The sequence below is a fragment of the Esox lucius genome, chromosome 19 (genome assembly GCF_011004845.1).
Source record: "Esox lucius isolate fEsoLuc1 chromosome 19, fEsoLuc1.pri, whole genome shotgun sequence".
Lineage (NCBI taxonomy): Eukaryota > Metazoa > Chordata > Actinopteri > Esociformes > Esocidae > Esox > Esox lucius.
Window position 1 is genome coordinate 12,257,133 of NC_047587.1, and position 22,367 is coordinate 12,279,499.

At 44.1% G+C, this 22,367-nt stretch overlaps 1 protein-coding gene across 19 annotated transcripts in view; it reads right to left on the minus strand.

Moving 5' to 3' along the window:
- The window catches only part of LOC105021842 (neuronal cell adhesion molecule), an 85,155-nt gene extending 64,614 nt beyond the window's left edge, over window positions 1-20,541 (minus strand). For 4 of the 19 annotated variants that reach the window (XM_010889798.4, XM_010889802.4, XM_010889800.4 and 1 more), the window contains exon 1: window positions 20,211-20,540. The gene's annotated coding sequence lies outside the window, so the exon portion shown is untranslated. Of the gene's footprint in view, window positions 1-4,121; window positions 4,340-20,210 lie in introns of those variants that run through there. The other 15 variants (XM_010889801.4, XM_010889799.4, XM_010889803.4 and 12 more) reach the window with 10 other exon arrangements.
- Window positions 20,542-22,367: the final 1,826 nt, after the last annotated feature.

Below are 22,367 nucleotides of genomic sequence, written 5' to 3' on the forward strand. Positions count from 1 at the left end.
CACCCGAACGCCTTGCGCCCCATCCTCTCTGAAGTGTGGTTAGGGATTTTGGAATAAGACCCTGCTGGATAATGGGAGCTTAAATGGCAAGAAGCCAAGGAGACAAACGTCAATAGGAAAGTGCTGTAACGGACTGGGGGCCATCTAACAGCAGCTAGATCTTAATGGGGACACTGACTCCATCATACTAACTGTCATGATACCACAGGGTCGGAACGAGAAACAGCACGTTTCACCTTATGTTTTAAAGATACAGTTCTGTAGGTCCTCATAGCAGGCTAAATAACACTGCCGTCTAACTTAAGTCCAAGCGCAGCATTACCCAGAGTGCCCGAGTCCCCAACAAACTGCTGCAGTGAGCTCTGGAGCACGGCCAGGTGGGAAATGGAGACTATGCACGGCGAGAAAGGTTGAGAAAGAGGTATAAAAAGGGAGAGAGAGGTTGATAAAGAAACTGAGAGAGATGGAGAGAGAGGGAGGGAGAGATGGAGGGAGAAGGAGAGAGAGATGGAGAGAGGAGAGAGTGATGGATAGAGACAGAAATGATGGAGATGGACTGAGAGTGAAAGGGATGGAAAACGAGATGGCGAGAGAGAAAGGAAAGAGAGACACGGAGAGGGAATGAGAGAGGGCGAGGGGGGTGGCCCTCCATTAAACATTTAAAGCAGAGCAGTCCTGCACTCTGTGTGGCTGAGAGCTACCAGATGGGCCTCAGGGGGAGGGGAGGGGGGAGAGGTGTGGGGGAGACATCGAAGGGAGGGTTATTACTGTTAGGTCTGTAGAGGGAACAATTTCCATTTTAAAAGCCAACACCACAGTGTAAAAGATGGGTAAGGTCCAACAATTTATATTGCACTAGTTTGTATTAACACATATGAATTCTCAAAATCTACATGATAATGGCATCCCATCAATTTGTTCACCGGATGGAGATAATGAATAGGAGAGAGCTGTTTCATATCATGGGTGAATGGATGGGTGGGTGGATGGATTGGTGGGTGAGTGGGTGGATGGATGAATGGGTGAGTGGATGAATTAATGGGTGGGTGGGGGGCTGGAAGAATGGGTGGGTGGATGAATTAATGGGTGGGTGGGGGGCTGGAAGAATGAATGGGTGGGTGGATGACTTAAAGGGTGGGTGGATGGACTGGTGGGTGGGTGTATGGGTGGGTGCGTGTATTAATGGATGGATGGATTGGTGGGGGGGTGAGTGAGTGGGTGGGTGGATGAATGGGTGGGTGGATGGTTGGATGAATTAGTGGGTGGATGGGTGCGTGAGTGGGTGGATGAATGGGTGGGTGTGTGATTGGGTGGGTGAATGAATGAATGAATGGGTGGGTGGCTGGCTGGGTGGGGGATGGAAGAATGAATGGGTGGGTGGATGATGGATAGAATAATGGGTGGGTGAGTGGGAGGGTAGATTGGTGAATGGATAAGTGAGGTCTGAATCGTCGGTTATCACAGTATTTATACAACAAGCAATTGACACTGCACAGTCTGTTCATCAGATTGGCCTTCTTCAGTGATCACACTAATTAAAGGGATCCGCATGCAGCTAGCAAAACAGACGACTAACAGACAAGAGGTTTACTGACATGCATGGGCTCAAGATCAGGTGTACACTTCAATTTCTTTTTTTGCAGTTTGTTCAGGAAGTAATTTTAATTTCCATTTGGTTACAAATGTGATTATTCATGGGATACTGGTGCATCACAATGACAAGAGCACTAAACAACAATTCCTGATTTGATTACTGAGGGCTACTCTCTCAGAGACAAATGGCATCAAAGGTTCTATAACAGAGTGCATAGAACAACGCACCGAGACACAGTAACCATGTTACATCTGGGATTGCCCTTCATTATTCTTTCACAGCCATTTGTTTCTTCCCTCGTTCAAGTGTAACATATCAACATGAAGAGAAAACAAGCCAAATGAGAAATAAACAATCGCCTGCAAGAGGTTTTCGCTTTTTATTTCCGGATTACTCGCTTGTCAGAATTGTTGCTAAATTTAGCATCACAAAACACAGAAATGTGAGGTTGCTCTAGTTGAAATTCACTGAGGCACAGAGTAAAAAGGAGTAACTTAGGCATGCAGTTTTCCAGTGTTATGTAAAAGAGTGACTTTTCAACCACTTTAACATGTCTGATGTCTGATGTCAACACTACGGCCACAGAAACAGAATAGCATAGATTAGTAATTGTATTTCTTTGACTATATCTGGAGAGTGTCCAGAGTGGACCATTTGTATGGTCATACCATAGAAATATAGCCATGCCATTGTGTTTACTTCATAAAAGTCAAATGCAAAGAGATTCTGTGCTTTATGACATTATGGAAATGGAGAGGGTTCCTGTCATAGTGGTTTGTTAGACCAATGCAGAGTAAACAACCTCTTCTGTCTATCATTGACTCTCATTCATTCATGCCTTCCTTTAGTCAGAAATTTGGAATGGATAGGGGGATATGGGTAGGGTGTGAGACATTGGTCAAGGCCAGTGGTGTGGCCTCCACAAAGAACATGGCATAATACAATTATATATTACAATAGCTTTTGTATTGGTGTTGTATATTGTTAAATAAGTAAAGTTCTAAATACGATATACAGTTAAATGTTTTGCCGGACTGCGTAAGCGGAGCCAGCTAAGAAGAGCGATTGTCTGTCTGTCTGTCTGACTGACTGACCTTTATGGAGGAGTGGGCCAAAATCCCGGCTGCAGTGTGTGCAAACATGGTCAAGAACTACAGGAAAAGTATGATCTCTGTAATTGCAAACGAAGGTTTCTGAACCAAATATTAAGTTCTGCTTTTCTGATGTATCAAATACTTATGTCATGCAATTAAATGGAAATTAATTACTTAAAAATCATACAATGTGATTTTCTGGATTTTTGTAAAAATTACAGACTTCTACATGCTTTGTAAGTGGGAAAACCTGCAAAATCTGCAATGTATCAAATACTTGTTCTCCCCACTGTATCGCCACCTTTGTTGATAGTTACTGTATAAATGTCATTCATGAATGAAAGAAAAAAGTATGTTGATTTGCCATGAATGAAAATAGCTTTGGCAGACTCGCTAAGAATTGCTCAATTCTTATGACTATTCCAGTAAGTTTGTAGATACCGGTAAAGCTTATTACTGGCTAATACGCTGTTAAAATGGCCAGATGCAAACGCCATACATAGACGCTATTTGTGGTGGAGGTAAACTTAGTAAGAAACGTTAGTCAGTTAAACTGTATCAGTGTAATTCACGAGTGGCCAATTAACTATTAAAACGGCCAGTGGCAAAAGAGGATTTGTTCAGGATATACAGATGCCGGGTATCAATATAGACAAGAGGCTATACTGACAGCTGGCAAATGTACAGCTCTGTGGTGTAGTAGTTAACAACACAGCCTTTCATGTGGGCAACCTGGGTTTGAATCTCAAGATGGCAACACTTTCTATTGCGGGCCGGCTGAACAAGGCTTGCCAGGTTTCTTGTTTATATATGTCACTAATTTGTCAAAATGTACACCCTGTCCTAGATTTGCTTTGTCTTTGTATTCCTTGAGTTCGCAAAACATTTTCTTAATCTGGCTTCATCTGGCCCCATTATATTTTATTAATTTAGCAGATGCACTTACTCAGAGCAACATACAGTGAGCAAATACATTTGAAGTCAGTTGGCGAGACCAACACACAACCCATACTGCTATTTCACCAAGACATTTCAATGACAGTTCTTACACCGCCATAAGCAGCATTGTGCCAACTGCTAGACGTGTTCTGGCACCGTGTTTGTGGTAAAGACACCACCAACAACACATACACACCAAATCCGTACTCAAGCTGTCTATTAGGCAACGTTCAATTAGAGAGGAAATAGGACACCATGGAACAGGACAAACAGAACGTCAGAGGTCTAGGACTGGGAATTACTGCATTTTACAACGGCTGTGTCTGAATCTGTTCCAGCCCAGGAAAAACAACTCGCAAACAACCACTGATCTCATGAAAAAAAGCAAAGGGGGGAAAAACCAAAAACATTCATTAAGACACTGAAATACTGCCAACACTGAGACATAACAAAACAGCGGAACACATGACCGACAGTAGGCTGCATTATTATACCTCAATTACACCCAGTCAGTGGGGACGTGGTGGGAGAGCGGGAGTCAGGGTGTTGTGCAACAACAATAGGATGGACACTTGGAGGAGGCGGGGCCAGGAGGGGCCCATGGGGAGAAAGACCTGGTCCTGGGCCTCCCGCAGGTGTATTGTTCCAATCATCAAAGGGAAAGCCTGAGAGACATACTTCAGCCAGACAGGCTGGATTAGAACGCCACACCCTGGGGAGAAAGACAGAGAAAGAGAGACCCCCGCATCCACCTTCTAACTCGCCGCACTATAACCTCAAGAGACCCAATCTTTCACTGCATACAGGTACAGCTGGCTTAGTCATTTACATTGCTTTTGGCCAGTGTCATTTTGTAGTGTGACTGTTGTTAATCTCCTGCTGTTCGTCATATGCTTGTTGAAGACCAGACAGTCAACGCCCTCAGTGTGGACTAGAGGACACCGTCGACAAAGATGTTTTCGGTCGTAGCAGCCATTTGTCGTGCGCGGAGATGACACAGTGATGACATCCTAAACGTGTTCACAAAGGGAAAGGATCTACATGCTGAGTTCTACTGACACTCAGAATTGAGATCAGAGGAGCAGGGACTTACGTTAGTTAATCAGTAAACCCCCTACAGAAGGATCTGCTAACAGGGCCGGCAACACAATTGGTCCCCCGGTGCTCACAGAGCAGGGAACAAGGGTCTCTCCATAAGACCCTGGTTAAAGAAGTGCACTTTGTAGGGAATGAGGGGGCCATCTCTCCATAAGGCCCTGGTTAAAGAAGTGCACTTTGTAGGGAATGAGGGGGCCATCTCTCCATAAGGCCCTGGTTAAAGAAGTGCGGTTGATAGGGAATGAGGGTGTCATCTCTCCATAAGGCCCTGGTTAAAGAAGTGCGGTTGATAGGGAATGAGGGTGTCATCTCTCCATAAGGCCCTGGTTAAAGAAGTGCTGATAGGGAATGAGGGTCTGATTGGGGACAGCACATCTACTGGGTGAATCCTTATCTCCCTCCCAGCTAGACTAAGTCTACATCAAAGAGTGTGGATGTTTGGTAAATGGCTGCGATTCCCTTCTATCATTATCTCTTAGAAACACACTAATGCGTATGTCATGCATTGTGCCCATGTGGAAACACACATTTAGACAACATACAAGTTCGTAATGTTTGACAGGCTGTGAATGAAATTGGGTTTGGACCATCATTTGGGACCTGTAGCTGGTTGCTAATGATAAACTTACTGACAAATCTAAAATGTTGTTAGCGAACATGTGCGACTGTCATTAAAAACGCCCAAATCACAGCTTTTCTGCACAACAACAAAAGTACATTTTGTATTCTACTACTCTTAACATTCAAAAAGAAAATTCTAAACCCCCTGGGCAAAACAAAGTGCGAGACGTTCACTCGAAGGGCCCAATTCCTACCGGGACCACACAGTCCCCAAACAGGTCAACAACACGCGGTGTCCACTGGCCCGCAGGATGGAAGAGGTGTGCACATTACGTAGCGTGCATTTACGCGGGAGGCCCAGGCCCAGGCCCAGCCGGAAGGTGAGGTGGGTGGCGCTGTTGTGTGCAATGTGGTGGAGGCGGTCTATCTGCATGCTGGCGGTGGAGGGAAGAGTCAGATTAGGCAGGCGTAGCGCTGCTATCGCTCTCTCCCAGGGTTGGGCTTGGGTGTAGGAGATAGAATAATCCCGGGGTAGTTTGACTCGGGGCGCCAAATGTTTAATGGGATTTTAACACCGAAGACGAGCATGAAGAATCCAATCAGACTGCAGCCCCCGTGTTGTGGACCCATTCTGTTCTGCTTATAGCATTCAGGAAATCAGTGGCTCTGTTAAAGCCCACGCACAACCAAAACAACATGAATCACAGGTAATCTTCCCGCAAATGTAAATATACACGCAAATACATTTATTTGCGTATTGTTGAAACAGCTATACGCACCGCAGTAATTCAGTTTGGGGGATTTGTTCTGGTCTAGATACAGCCTAAATAGGGAGACCTGTTGAAGTCTTGATCATAACAAGCAGTGTTCCAGGGGAAACAAAGTGGTGTGTCTCCGGTTACGGATCTATATAAAGTGTTAGTATGCATCTCCCTAAAAGCATTACAGATAGCACCCTGTTCCCCATTGACCCTGGTTAAAACTAGTGGTCTACACAGCAAATAGGGTGCCCTTTATGAAGCTGACAGTGAGAAATGAATATTCCCACCATGGGGACACCAGAGGGCCTTGTCACAGTGTTCTATCATCTCCTACACAGGAGTTCCCTGAAAAAGATCAAAAAGACATGATGTCCCTTTTTCCATGGAAGAGTATGGGAGGGAGTGGCAGAACGAGAGAGACAGAGACAGACAGACAGAAACAGAGAGAGGGACACAGAGAGACGGAGACAGAGACACAGAGAGAGAGAGACTGTCTTAGAGTGTCTGACCGAGCACACACTTGTCTCACTGTTTTCCACTATTGTATATATAATGCTGTATGTTCAGTTCTGTTTTATAAAAAAAAATCTGCGTATATATATATATATATATATATATATATATATATATATATATATATATATATATATATGTATGTATGTATTTGTGTGTGTACAGTATATATATGAATTTAGCTGCCAAACTTCAAGCCTTTGCTATACGGGCCCCTAGACTCTGGAACAGCCTACGTCAGTGCATTCTTTTAAATCTTACCTAAAACCTAACTTTTATAACATGGCTTTTATTAATATTTTTTCATTGTGATTTTATATTTTGTTTATTATTTTTACTTCTTTTACTTTAAAAAGTATATTTATTTAATAATATAATAATATAAATAATAATATAATTAAAAAAATAATACACATATATATATATATATATATATATATATATATATATATAAATATATATATAAGAAATTACTTAATATATTGATTATCCTAAAAAAAATATATAAAAAGAAGAAAATATATATTGTTAATCATTTGTTCATGTGCCTCATGCCAATAAAGTGAATTGAATTGAGGGACAGACTTGTAAATGTGATTGTTGTTGTTCACTGTTATGTTGTAATTTATTTATTTTGTTTGTTTGTTTTGCCTAGACTTTTAACATATATTGATGTTTGCTTTGGCAATGTATGTAGTAACACATTCCATGCCAAAAAAGCCATTTGAATTGAATTGAATTGAGAGAAGAGGATAACAGGCAGAGAAAGAGACAGACACGCAGTCAGACAGACAGAGAGAGAGAGAGAAAGAGAGAGAGAGAGAAGAGGATAACAGGGTAGAGAGAGACAGACACAGTCAGACAGACAGAGAGAGAGAGAGAGAGAAAGAGAGAGAGAGAAGAGGATAACAGGGTAGAGAGAGAGACAGACACACAGTCAGACAGACAGAGAGAGAGAGAGAGAGAAAGAGAGAGAGAGATAGACACACAGTCAGACAGACAGAGAAGAGGATAACAGGGTAGAGAGAGACAGACAGGCAGACAGACAGGCAGACAGAAAAGAGGATTACTGGGTAGAGAGAGACAGACACAGAGAGAAGATGTTATCATAGACAAACATCAGAAAGTAATCGTCTCTCAAGGAGACGATGGCTCCTTCATCTGAGAGGTTTAGCTATAAGCACAGATTCTAGAACAAGTTTTCATAATTCTTTAATCACTCTGGATATTATCATCTAAAAAAATTGCATTTGTGTAAATGGAAGCACATTAAATATCCAGGGCTTGGAAAACTTTCAATCATCAAAGTTTTTTTATAAATGAAATCACTGGATTTAGGAGTAAGCTTATTTAAACTGAAACCAGCCAGAACATAGACGAGAGAGGACAGAAGCAATAGTTCTTGAGATCCCCCCGACATGCCCACAATCCAAACCAAAGAGGTGAATGTGCCACAGCTTCTTCACAACCTTGCTCTTTCTTTCACACACCACTTAACATCAACGTAAGGCACTTAGAAGCAGACTTCAAAACCCGCCAGTTACGAACATTCTCAGTCTTCCCACTCAGTGAACTATCATAACCACATAAACACTCAGTGACCCGCCATCAGAATGTGGCTGAACTCTGAGCGATGCATTTGTCCCTCCGTGGTGGTACAGGCAGCCTGGACTCTGTGTCGTGCAGCGCCACACTAACTCGCCACACTAACTCTTCTCAAAGAAAGTTCTGGATCAGTGACCAGATAGGCCCCTCGAGTGTAGCTGATACCAAATCACTTCTGCCTTTTAGGTAACAATAAATATGATTGGGGGAAGGGGGGCACGATCGGGGTGATCCTAGATCAGCTGTCCTATTCTGAGATGCATTTCGGATACGGCCGTGGCTTTCTTGTCCTGTGTGGGGCCAGACTGGGCTGAGGGGGCCCCAAAATCAGCCAACCTAAAAAGGCACAATGAAGATTAGATCCAGTTCAAACCGGGTGGCTTTCCTTTCAACCTCAGCCAACACTCAAACACTGCAGCTAACCAACAGATAGACGGATGCTAACGGAGCCACTGTGTGTGACAACTGATGTGTATTGACGGTGAAACGTTTGTGTTGCTATCGTAGAACTACTGTGGATGCGTACCGAGGCCAGCTTAAGACAGCTTGAATTGCCTTGGCTTAGTTCAATACCCCATCCAGACCAACTCCAGTCCGGCCCCTTCTCCGAGCTGACCCATTCTGAAAGCTCTAGGCATAGATCCAGACCGCTTGGGCCCGTCCAAAGTCCTTCAAACCCAAAGACGGAGCAGAGTGACTCAGGCAGACAGGTCCACGGTGTCCCAGACAGACACGCTGGCCGTTTGATTGGGTTATCAGCTCAGCCAGCCACTGAGGTGGCTGCAGATAAACGGAGTCACCATTCATCCCTCCATCCCTCTCCTCCTCAGCGCCGGGGCCGGCTCAAGGAATTATCTCAGTTACAATGACATTCTTTCAGAGTAAAGACCCAGAGAGCCAAAACTCTGAGACGCAGAGATGAGAGGAGGGTAGGGGCACGGAGACAGACACAGAGGAGGGAGATTACACTGATTGCTGTTCCACTGTAGCGTGTTTGATCCTAAATTGCTATGGCGTTGCAGGGCCTGAATGTAGTCAACTCAACTGGCTGCGTCTCTGTGGCTGCTGTGCCCCTTGGTGCTGATTATCTTTCAGTCATTTATTCATGTGGTGGTTTTCTCACACAAAGTGGCCCGTTTTGTGGGCGATGAAAAGACGGATATAGAAGAACTGAAGAAGAATGTTAAACCGTCAAAAACGTTTGAACCTCTGTTATTTGAAAATAATGCTAGGTTAAATGTTACTATACAGATTATATAGGTTAAGGGTTACAATACAGATGATATAAACTAAATGTTACCATACAGATTATATAGGTTAAGGGTTACAATACAGATGATATAAACTAAAGGTTACTATACAGAACGTCCGGCAATCCCGCCCCCCAGAAAATGAATAATCTACATGAGGTCTCAGTATGTGTAGTGGGGATTGAAAAAATCTATACACTGTATTATCATACAAGTCTAACATAATGAGATGACAAGTCAATCCCAAACACTGTGCTGCTAGGGTGGACAGCAGCAAGCATTTCTCTCGGGGACAGTGAAAAACAAGGCTCCCGAGGCCAGCTCTTCCTCCCCCGCCAACCCCTTCATCTCAGTCAGTAGAACAGCAATGCAGGCTGGGAGTTGGTAACGGCAGGCATGTCTTGGTCATTTGTGCCCCGCAATTTAACCACAGCGGATCTTCCTCGTTAGCGACTACCGCCTCAACACTGCCAGCCGGATTTGACATTTTCATTTCTTTTATATTCACACGTTATTTTCAGCAATCAGCAGAAATTTTGTCACTAACGATATCTCAGGCACCAGTGGCCTGATTCTGATGAAAAAAAAACGAATGAAGGGATTTTCCCTCCATCACACATCAGAGATGATAGGTTTACTGATGCCTTGTTATAATCAGAAAAAACCAAAATACGATTGGAACATTTGAGTGAATGCAGCAAGCTGTGAACAGTCCTCGTAGGGATAGAACAAGCCACATTCTTGATGCTGGCTCGGTTCTGGGTTCCCCTCCTCTCTTCCTTCCCCATACAGGGCTAACTGTGGCAGCACCTTGTCAAAGACGGAAAATAATTCTCCATAGCTGACGGAGTGCATTAAACCTGAAGAAAACATGTCTAATGCTCATTGTTCTGATGCTGGTGGGGATTGGTCCATTTGAATGTCCCTTACTATGTGACCTGGGAATAGGGGTGTTTGATTGGTTGAGGCGATAAAAAAAAAGGGAAAAGGGTTATCGGGGGACACATTTTATGATTCTAATGGGGTTTTGACCTCAATCTTCTCTAATCATTCTGAAGCCCTAGACACATAAAGATTATGCTGGGGCATAGATTACGCTTTTCAACAACACGCATCCCACAGCATAGCAGACAAACAGCAAACAGATCTACGGTTGTTTTGGGGTTTGAAGTCTCAAAAGGGGACATGGATTGAAAGATTAATCTTGCACTGAATAGAGAAGAAGGGAAAGAAAGACTAATAGATCTGCAATAGGAATTGTATCCCCCCCAGAATTTTCCCAGGAGTCCGATGGCTGTGTTTTTGGGGGTTTGAGGGATTTTATAGGATGACAAAAAATGGGGGTTTAGGAAGAAAAGCTAATTGGTTTCAGCAGCTAGCTAGCGCCACAGAAACCAGGCTAGAGGGCCAAGCTGCCATCTCAGCTGGATTAAGAGTCCTTCAGCGCTGGAGGCTGAGCCGGTGATATGGTTCCTAACCCTGGACGGAGGAGCTGGGCGCAGGAAGGGGGAGTGACAGAGAACCAGATACAAGGGTCAGTCAGCCTCCTGAACCACAGCAAAGCCACTTTGTTACCTTTATTCACCAGATGACAACCAAGTGTCCATCTTCATCCGCATAAATCAACCACTGTTGCATGTGACAGATCTAGCAGGTTGAAACTAATCTCCTTTTTTTAACCTTTTATTTTACCAGCTAGTCCTACTGATGGGCGGGTTTTGGGGAAAACCCCCTAGTTTTTTTCAAGGAATGACGCTGAGCTACTTTTTTGCTCTACCTCTCCCTTTCACTCCCTTTCACCATCCTTCACGCCCGCATCACCCCCCCTCAGCCTGTCCACCACAGATGTGTTGTCTGCACTGAGCAGGGTGAACGCACGCAAGGCCGCTGGTCCTGATGGCGTTGCTGGGCGTGTGCTCAGAGCATGTGCACGGGAGCATTTTCAACCTGTCACTGGCCCAGGCGGTGGTCCCCACGTGCTTCAAGACCGCGACCATTGTGCCAGCGCCGAAGCAGTCATCTGCGTCTAGTCTGAATGAGTTTCTAAAGTGTCGCTCTCGCCCCCACAATCATGAAGTGCTTCGAAAGACTAGTTCTGGCACACCTTATATGCTGCCTCCCCCCAACACTGAATCCCTACCAGTTTGCTTACCGGTCAAACAGGTCTACAGAGGAAGCCCTCTCCACAGCTTTACACTCTGCCCTGACTCACATGGAAAAAACCAACACCTATGTGAGAATGCTGTTCATAGACTTTAGCTCAGCAATGCAAAGAAAACCAAGGAGCTCATTGTGGATTACAGAAACTCTAAAGCTGCAGACACACCCCAGTTTTCATTGATGGCACTGAGGTGGAGCATGTGTCCAGCTTCAAATTCCTGGGTGTCCACATCTCAGAGGACCTCTCCTGGTCCCTCAACACCTCACCCCTGGTCAAAAAGGCGCGGCAGCCTATAAAGGAGGCTGAAGAATGCCCACCTGTCTACCACGATCCTTGTGAACCTTTACATCTGCACAATCAGACCATTCTGACTAACTGCGTAACAGTGTGGTTTGGTAGTTGCTCCGTAGCCGACCAGAAGGCCATGCAACGGGTGGTGAAAACCACCCAGCATATCGCATGTATCCATCTCCCCACAATTGCAGACCTCCAGCGCAAGCGGTGTCTGCACAGGGCGCGTGGCATCACCAGGGACCCTTCACATCCAGGCCACAAACTGTTTGCCCTCCTCCCAACAGGCAGGCAGTACAGGTCTCTATTCTTGCACCAGCAGGCTCAGGAACAGATTCTTTCCATCTACTGTAACCCTACTTAACTCTGTGACTTACCATCACTAATTATACCCACACTTTGCTCTTCTGGACTCTGTCACTGCCTTGCAAGTCTGATAATATAGTTTTCAGTTGTCTACAGGTATGTGTCATTGCTGCTATTCCTGCATTTCATTTGAACATGCTGACTTGCACCTTAAACTTGCCTTAATTGCACATTTAGAACTGCCACTGTACTTGTATTGTCTACTGTTTCATACAAATGTCTACCTCGGGAACCTCATTACTGCCATCCCTGTATATCAGTTGCACATGCTACCCTGAATTGCCATTGAGAATTGCCACTTGTACATGCACAACTATTTATCCCACTTGTACATACAGTGGATATAAAAAGTCTACACACCCCTGTTAAAATGCCAGGTTCTTTTGATGTAAAAGAATGAAACAAAGATAAATCATGTCAGATTTATAGGTCACCTTTAATGTAACTTATAACGTGAACAATTCAATTGAAAAACAAACTGAAATCTTTGAGGGGGAAAAATAAAAAATAAAAAACACACAATAAACTGGTTGCATAAGTCTGCACACCCTAAAGTTAATACTTTGTCTTTTTAGGTAGGAGTCTATAAGCATGGCACATCTTGACGTGGCAATATTTGCACACTCTTCTTTGCAAAAGCGCTCCAAAACTGGTCAGATTGCGAGGACATCTCCTGTGCACAGTCCTTTTCAGATCACCCCACAGATGTTCAATTGGATTCAGGTCTGGGCTCTGGTTGGGCCATTCCAAAACGTTCATCTACTTCTGGTGAAGTCATGCTTTTGTGGATTTGGATGTGTGCTTTGGGTCATTGTCGTGCTGAAAGGTGAACTTCCTCTTCATCTATAGATTTCTAACGGACATCTGAAGGTTTTGTGCCAAAATTGCCTGGTATTTGGAACTGTTCATAATTCCCTCCACCCTGACTAAGGCCCCAGTTCCAGCTGAAGAAAAACAGCCCCAAAGCATGATGCTGCCACCACCATGCTTCACTGTGGGTATGGTGTTCTTTGGGTGTTGTGCAGTGTTGTTTTTGCGCCAAACATACCTTTTGGAATTATGGCCAAAAAGTTCAACCTTGGTTTCATCAGACCATAACACATTTTCCCACATGTTTTTGGGAGACTTAATATTTGTTTTTGCAAACTTCAGCCGGGCTTGGATGTTTTTATTTGTAAGAAAGGGCTTCCATCTTGCCACCCTACCCCATAGCCCATTCATATGAAGAACACCACAGATTGTTGTCACATGTAGCACACAGTCAGTCCTTGCCAGAAATTCCTGCAGTCCCTTTAATGTTGCTGTAAGCCTCATGAAAGCCTCCCTGACCAGTTTTCTTCATGTCTTTTCATACATTTTGGAGGGATGTCCTGTTCTTGGTAATGACTCTGTTGTGTCATATTTTCTCCACTTGATGATGACTGTCTTCACTGTGTTCCATGGTATATCTATTGCTTTGGAAATTATTTTGTACCCTTCTCCTGACTGATATCTTTCAGCAATGAGATCCATCTGATGCTTTTGAAGCTCTCTGCAGACCATGTCTTTTGCTCTGAGATGCAACTAAGAAAATGTCAGGAAAATCCTACTAGAACAGCTGAACTTTATTTGTGATTAATCAGAGTCACTTTGAATGATGGCAGGTGTGTAATGACCTCTATTTAACATGAGTTTGAATGTGATTGGGTAATTCTGAATACAGCCCCATCCCCAGTAATAAGAGGGTGTGCACACTTATGCAACCAGGTCATTGTAATGTTTTTATTTTTCCCCGTTGAAGATTTCAGTTAGATTTTCCATTGAATTGTTCACATTATATGTCACATTAAAAGTGGAAAAATTTCTGACATGATTTATATTTGTCTCATTCTTTTACATTACAAAAACCTGCCATTTTAAGAGGGGTGTGTAGACTTTTTATATCCACTGTACATTATACTTTATACTTGTACATTTCCTGTTAATGTGTACATTTAAAAATGTTGAATTGCCATATGTAATGCAAATGCATTAATTGCACATCCATACATTATACTAGTACATACATATACATAACACTTGTACAATTTCTGCCCTCCTCTATTTGCACTTCTGGTTAGACTGAAACTGCATTTCGTTGTACTGTACTTGTACTGCTCAATGACAAAAAAGTTTAATCTAATCTAATCTAAATCTTAAGCACGGAACTCCACACAGTGATGTGGTCTGATACTAGCCAACATTAACATCACCGTCCATACAACAAGAGACGGCTACGTCAACCGCAGCCCATGGGACTGTCTATGGGAGTCGCGTGGCCCAGGCACAGGGGAGCGGCACATGGGCCGTGGTGGCATATTTGCAGACCAATTAGACGACACAAGTGGGCCAAGCCGCTATGCCAACAAGGGGGGGTGATGTGTTCTTCTTAAGCCTATATGCAAATGAGAGCATGAAAGCATGAGAATGTTCTCGAGAGTATTCGATCGAGTGCACACTCTCTTCCCCCAGCATCACACCGTCAGGGCAGCAGTACCGACCCTGCTGTCTTAGTGGGAGGACCGGAAGACCGGGGGACATCAATGTCCCTGCGGATGGAGCCAGGCCTGGGGTTGGGGTAGTGTCTTCTGGGGCTGAAATTTGCGATGTAGGTTCTAGATGCGATGTAGATGCCCCCCCCCACCCCCCCACTCACCCACCCACTCCACAAGAAAGGCTCCAAGAACAACGGCCCAGCCAGCAGAGACGGCACCAGAACAGACCCCCTTTTGTTCCCCTTGCCCCTTCTCAGCGTTCCATTGAGGTACATGACCCCCCCCCCCCCAAAAAAAAAGCTGCCTCCCTGACACTCCTCCTTCCTCCCCCTCCTTCCAGTGGGTGGTAAAAAAAAGCCAAAGTAACTTGCATAGGACATAGACAGACTCAGAGGAACACCAAATCCTTCACCGCCACCCCCCCCCGCCCTCATTTCAGCCATTCTCATATCACACAGAATACATTTAATTAGTCAAGTGTTAAAGAATGAATCCCCCAGTTAGTTACGGCCCAGAAACCTAAATGGTTTAGACGGTTGTTAGCTAGCCTGACAACTTGGTCTATATTGGCAGGTGGGTGTTCAGGAGGGGCTTAGAACCTTAAACCCACAACATAACATTTTACCATCCTCTGATTTCTAATCACAGCCCACTTCAAAGGGGAGGCTTTCGACAAGTCTATCCCTCACGGTCGGTCAGAACAGAAGAGAGCATCGCTCTGCCTTTGTTCCCGCTGAGGGATATAACCACCTAAATTGGGAGGGCGAAAATGCCGTATCCCAGGGTAACCTTGAGCGCCTGGGTCAGACAGCCGTAATGGCATAATAACCTGACATGGGGAATAATTCACAGTGAATAAACTCCTACTGCTACTGCCTGCTGGTGGACACTTCAGGCATGACCTCCTGGTGACCTCCTGACCACTCCCCTTAGGTCATCAGTCTAATGGCAGCAAATCAATTACATTTCTTATTTAAAAACATGTATTAAGAAGACATTTATAACTGGTTTATTAAATGGCTTTCATATGCTAGCCACTACTTGGTAGGAGGGACCAGGTCTGCCCACCAACCACTCATGTGCCACTGACATATGTCCTAGCAACCAAACACTTTCCTGCCCTGAGGTGCTTGACCACAGAGTCATACATCAAACTAGGCAGAAAAGAGCACACACACACACACACACACAGCTGGACACTATAACCAATCGGAATTGCCTTTGGATGGAATGTAGCATCAGATTGGAGCCCAAAGACCATTCGGTACTGGGTGCCCAGATCTTGCTTTAAATGAATGTGGCTTCAGATGTCGAGCCCATCTTATCTCTAATACAACAACAGAAAACACATCCCAGCGCTTGATGTCGGCGCGGGGAAACACAAGGGACCTCGAGGAAAGAGGAGGCGTTGTTTACAGCCGCCTTGAGGGCCGTCTGACAAACTGCAAGAGTAGACCGTCTCTTGTCTGAGTCGGTCCAGCATCACTCGTCCATCACTATCAACCAACATGGCTTCTTATAGAATCTAATGAAATCCATGTCTATGGTGGAAGCAACGAGCAGAGAGGGTGTTTACATGTGAGGGGAGGAATCACAGAGGCCCCCCTGTCACTTCCCATCAGGACTAGCAGCAAACCAAGTGGCAAACTCAAATTGGGCTTCACCCGCATGCCATGGGGATGAGAGCGTTCATGGGTGTCTGCGTGCGGTTGCTGCTTGTTTGCATCTGTGTTTGCATATGTGTTTAGTTTGTCCAAGTGTGTCTGTGATGGTTATTTAGTTATTGTCTACATAGGTGTGTGCGTGTGTGCGTGTGGGCGTGTGCATGTACAAGTGTGTATAAGTGTGTGTTTGTACACATCAGTAAAACATCCTGCTCCAGCAAACAGACAGACATACTGACAGACAGATAGACAGACAGACGGCTAGACAGATAGACAGACAGATAGCTAGACAGACAGCTAGACAGACAGACAGCTAGACAGATAGAAAGACAGACAGTTAGACAGACAGACAGACAGACAGATAGCTAGACAGACAGACAGACAAACAGACATACAGACAGACAGCTAAACTGGTAGACAGACAGATAGACAGACAGACAGCTAGACAGATAAAAAGACAGACAGTTAGACAGACAGACAGATAGCTAGACAGACAGACAGACAGACAAACAGACATACAGACAGACAGATAGCTATACAGACAGACAGACAGCTAAACTGGTAGACAGACAGATAGACAGACATGATACCACTGAATACCACTGAATTAAACAGAATATGACCGCATCCCAAACACCCTCCTCTTGTCTACATTGGGCACTAGCCCTGAGAAGGGCCATAGGACCAGAGTGGGTTAACAGAAGGGGCATTTAGGACTCATTCTCTGTGTCTTTAAGGCCAGGTGTTTTGTAAAAGCACTTTGCGACATCTGCTGAAGTAAAAAAGGCTTTATAAATAAATGTGATGATTGATTGATCTAGTAGAGTGGGGTAATGACACAACCGGTCCATGGTGAGAAGGACAGCAAAGTCTCTACACTGAAGAACAGGCACACAGACGTCTTGCCTGTCTGTCTATCTGTCTTTCTATCTGTCTACCTTCTGTCTGCTTGCCTGTCTGTTTGTCTGCCTGTCTATTGGTCTGTCTGTTTGTCTGACTGTCTGTCTGTCTGCTTGCCTGTCTGTCTGTCTGTCTGTTTGTCTGCCTGTCTGTCTTTCTGTGTGTCTGCATGTCTGTCTGTCTGTCCATCTGTCTGCCAGTCTGTCTGTCTGTTTCTGTGTGTTTCTGTCTGTCTGTCTGCCTGTCTGTCTACTAGCCTGGCCAAGTGGGAACACACAGACCGTGGTGACACAAATGGATGTTCACGGGCATCTCTTACTCCCCAGGGTGACATACATCAGAGCAGAGTAGCGGGGCTAGCTGACAGTCAGATCATTGAGAGATGGAGCAACTCCATTAATATCATTGATTGACAGAGTCTTTAGGATCACTGACGAACAGAGCAGCTATACTCTGATCATCGGTGAACAATACGCTCCGTCCAAATCAAGAGTGACTTTTCAAGACCTAACTAACTGACGTGAGGACATATTGTAAGGCTAAATAATGTGCAGAGGAACCTTAGAGGATCATGGAACAAATGACCGGAAGCAAAACTAAGTTAAATTACTAATCTGCCTTTATTGTTAAACTGACATGTTATTAAACAAAATACCACAGTGACGACCCTTCCCTTCTGAACAAATGGCAGCTGACTGGACACAGGCAGTCACAAAAAAAAGCTAAATAAAATATGAATGTGTCATGAAAGGTGATATTCAGTTCTTCCACGGAAACCGCCATGACATCAGCATGACTGCATCAGGCCGGCTATGTCGGTTGTAGGACTGAGACACATTGTCCTGTCCCTGGGTGGGAGCTGGCAGACGACTGGCAAGAGAGAACGAATGGCTTCTCACAGAATAGTCTGCATGCTGTTCCAGCCTACGGGCCTGAATAAATGGCATTTCCCCTGAACCACCCCAGCTATTCCCATCACTACAAGAGCCGGACACTCAAATCGTTTTCTACTGGGCGTCTGGGATTCTCAATAAAAACAAACAGGCACACACAGACCAAAGACATGTACAGAGAGAGACACCAGGACTAGTTAACACATGTTGTGATTATTGTGATTCCTTATGGTTATGTAAATGTGGTTTTGGTTATGTAAATGTGGTTTTGGTTATGTAAATCTCCATGGTGCCTGGTGCTGTTCACAGTGGAGGGTGACTGTCGGGACAAAAAGACCTGGACCAGATATGTAGGTCACTAGTGTACACTCTTAGAAACAAAGGGTGCCAAAAGGGTTCTTCAGCTGTCGCCAAATGAGAACCATTTAAAGAACCATTTCTGGTTTATTTTAGAACATTATTTGACCCTTTCCATAAAGTATTCTCTATGGAACCCAAAAGTGTTCTACCTAGAACCGGGTATAATAAAGTGTTCAGCCGAAGAACCCTTTGGAACCCTTTTTTTCCTAAGGGTTTCGTAGGTCACAGGCCACAAGTATTAATGTCTTGTCAGATTTAGGTAATGTGAGCAACGCTCACGCTGTCGCTTAGGAAGGTGGTCAACTAAGACGTCAAAGTGATTGGTTGAAATTTCACCCGTTTTTTCTTCAGATTCTTTTGACTGCATGTTTAAGATCACTAAGGATAATAGTGGGCACCCCTGACACGTCACATCGGAAAGGTATGAAGCTAAGGTCAGCGAAATAAATATGTCCGTCCTCGTGATGGAATAACCTCAGCAAGGAAGACAACAACAAGAGCATAACAACAATAATAAACAATCATGAACGAGCATAATTTGTCCGCTCCCTCATCCTGAACAACACAATGCCATAAGGTAGGTCACAGAGATGTTCTCTAGATTAACACCAGTCTGCTTGGAGTGAAAACACATGACTAGAAAGTGTGTCAGCTAGAAGAGCGCCATTACCCAGACAATAAAAGCATTAGTCATTCATTCTTAGTCATTAGCATTGTATTAATTGGACTGTACTGCAAAGGGAAAGTGGCGCGTGTTTGGGTGTTGTCTGGAAAGTAAAAGTGGCACAAAAGTGTGTTTGTCTCTATGTGTATGCGTGCGTGTGTGTGTTTGGGGAAGGAAGGGGGCCTCTGGATAGGCTTATAAATGAATGAAGCCTGTCAGACAGGGGCATGGGTGGTGATGTTTTTTGCAGTAATGCAATTGTTTGTCTTGGGTATTAACATATGAAATACATGACAGATGTAAAAGGAAACTATCGAGGGAATGTTAAAATATTCGATGTGTAATGTTAATGGAGTAGACTGGAATATTGGTTGCAGTTAATAACACATTAAACGAAATACAAATTACACTTGAACATTTACGGGATAAAACATCGTACTAAGAGTATAACATTCTTAATGAGAAAACACATTATTTGACATCCCTTAAGTGAAAAAAATGTGTTACGTGCGTCTCTTTAAACAACCGCATTAGTTATGGACCACTAATTCGCCCTGCTCTATCTCATTTAGTGACGAAAAATGTCCAAGATGTGAGGAACCGCTTCAGCAAAAGTAATTAAAATGCTAGTCCTAAGCGCACAGGCGCACACACGATCAGGGTAAAGTGACTAGGCTGACTCCCACGAAAGACCAAAAATGCCATCCCGGCTGTAACGTTGTTGACAGCTGTCCACCGGACAAGCCACACATCCGTAGATGTGAAGGGTTGTACACCTGTTTGGGGTAACGTATTCAGTTCCGTAGTCAAACAAGAAATAGGCCTGACCGAAATACTGTTAATTACGTGTTTTGTAATTGCATTGCATGTTAAATTGCCTGCGCACAACACACATCGTTTCTTATCGCATGAACTACCCAAGTGATTGACCCGACTCTCATCCTGTCTTAGAGGTGTTGTACCATAAAACATGATTTACTCACCTAACCTGCAGTCTGGTGCGCAATGCGATGGATGCTTGTCCTCTCTCTCTCTCCCTCTCCCTCTCCCAGGTTCATTAGGTAGATATCTTTCCACTGTGCGTATTTTAATTGGAGCAGCGTCCGTCCGTTCAGATTTCACTTACCTCTGTCGCTGCTTGGCTTCACCAATGGTCCAATCCTCCTCTTGCTCTCTCGCTCTCCCACCAGTTCACAAGACGGCGCGTGAGCATTCACTATTCAGTCTTGAAGCGCGCGCACTGCAGCGCCGCTGCCGGTGGATAGGGGTGGCCTCGAGCACTGAAACGTTTGGGCGAAATTTGTTTCGAAATTCCATGTTGTCCCCCTTACTAATGTCAACACCACTGATGGGGAACAGCTGCAATGACAAAAATATAATGCGAACTAAAATGATTGAACGTGCTGTGTTTTAAAGATGTCTCCCTGTAGATGAGTTGGAATGTATCATTGGATTGTATGGGTTTGAGCAAGTACGCACGATGTACAATAGTTGTGTGCATACTGGTGACGTCAAACTGAAGAACCAAGGACATAGTGAGGTTGGGGATAAACATGTAAAGCACACAGAACAGTGCTGTAATTGGATTTCAGGGCCTGCTGAGACTTGTTACATTGAGGCACTGGTTGTTTTTAATGTATGTAGTCTCTCTCTCCGCAGAACGGTTGGAATTAATCTGATGTCATAGATCAACGGATTGCGATGTTGTTCTTAAAATGTATGTGGTTTTGCCATTGCACTGTAAATATTAATGTTCCATTTGATTTTATGTGTAGACCCCAGGAAGAGTGGCTGCTGGATATTAAACCCTTTATCATATTAATAATCCTCTCAAAATGAGAGTGTAACTTTAAGGCTTTGCTGCTTTAACAATTTATAATACAAATAAATATTATCCAACAAAGCAATCATTTTGGTGGATTCATACATAACTCCCTCAAATATACAGTAAATACTGTCTGCATATATATATATATATAGATAGATACATATATATATATATGGTATGCATACTGTATATAATGGATAATGTGCTATTCTTTCTCAAATAGCCATGCAATGTTTGCCTATTATCCTTCATTCTTCAAGCATAAACATAAGCCCCTTACATGAATGCCTCCACTGGATGAAGTCTCCTAAGAAACATGTTCTAAAGACAACTGTAACAGGAAGCCTCACCATCGCAATCAGCACCGAAAGCAGCGGAAAAGACCAGTAACCCAAATGGCATCCTATTCCCTACACTCTGTACTACTTTCAACAAGAGCCCCATGATCCCTGGGTAGTAGAAGTACACTACTACATATGTGAAATAGGGGACCACAGGGGGATGCCTTTGAGCTTCATTCCAGCTGTGCGACCATCAGCAGAGCCGTCAAGGCTATCCAGCCCTAATGGCAGGGGTCCATTTGCATGCCCTAATGCGTTCTCTACTGTAGCCTCCCATTTGCCCTGAAAGCAGGATTGCATCAATAAACACAGATAGAACAGTAGGCCATAGGTTGATCCACCGCTGGTCGTGTGGTCGTGTTTGTGGTGGGGGTCATGTGACTCTGAAGAGGACACGTCTTCTCCGAATTCATTCTGGAGCGAATCAGACTGGGGGCAGGAGAGGCTGTCAGGCTCATGTCGATGTTCCAGTGGACATTATCTCCGGCTTAAGCACAAGGAAGTGTCTGCTGCAAACATCCACGAGGGAGAATAAAACTAACTCCACGTATTCTTTTAAACGGATGAAACCAGACATATTAGACACTACAATGTTATTTTATTGGTGTACATTGTATGTTCTGTAAATCATTTTTTATGGTTTTTCAACAGAAAAGATGGGAGAGCAATTGAGTAGGGAGGGTTAAAATATCAGTGGGCTGGATTCCAACCTATGCTTACATATGAGAGACAGCAGCTTATCTCCCTGGACCACTCCAGGGCACAAGAATAATATTTTTTTTGGGGGGGGGTAACATGTTTTATTTATTTACTTTAAAGGTAAAAGAAAACAGTAACTACGATAGAGTACAAACAGTGAATTAACACAGAATACCGGTCTCACCGTAAACTAAATTATACCACAAAACCAAACAACAGATGGTGTGTCAAGGCGCGTAGTTTTCTGAGGAGGGCGGGTGTTTGTGATTTTG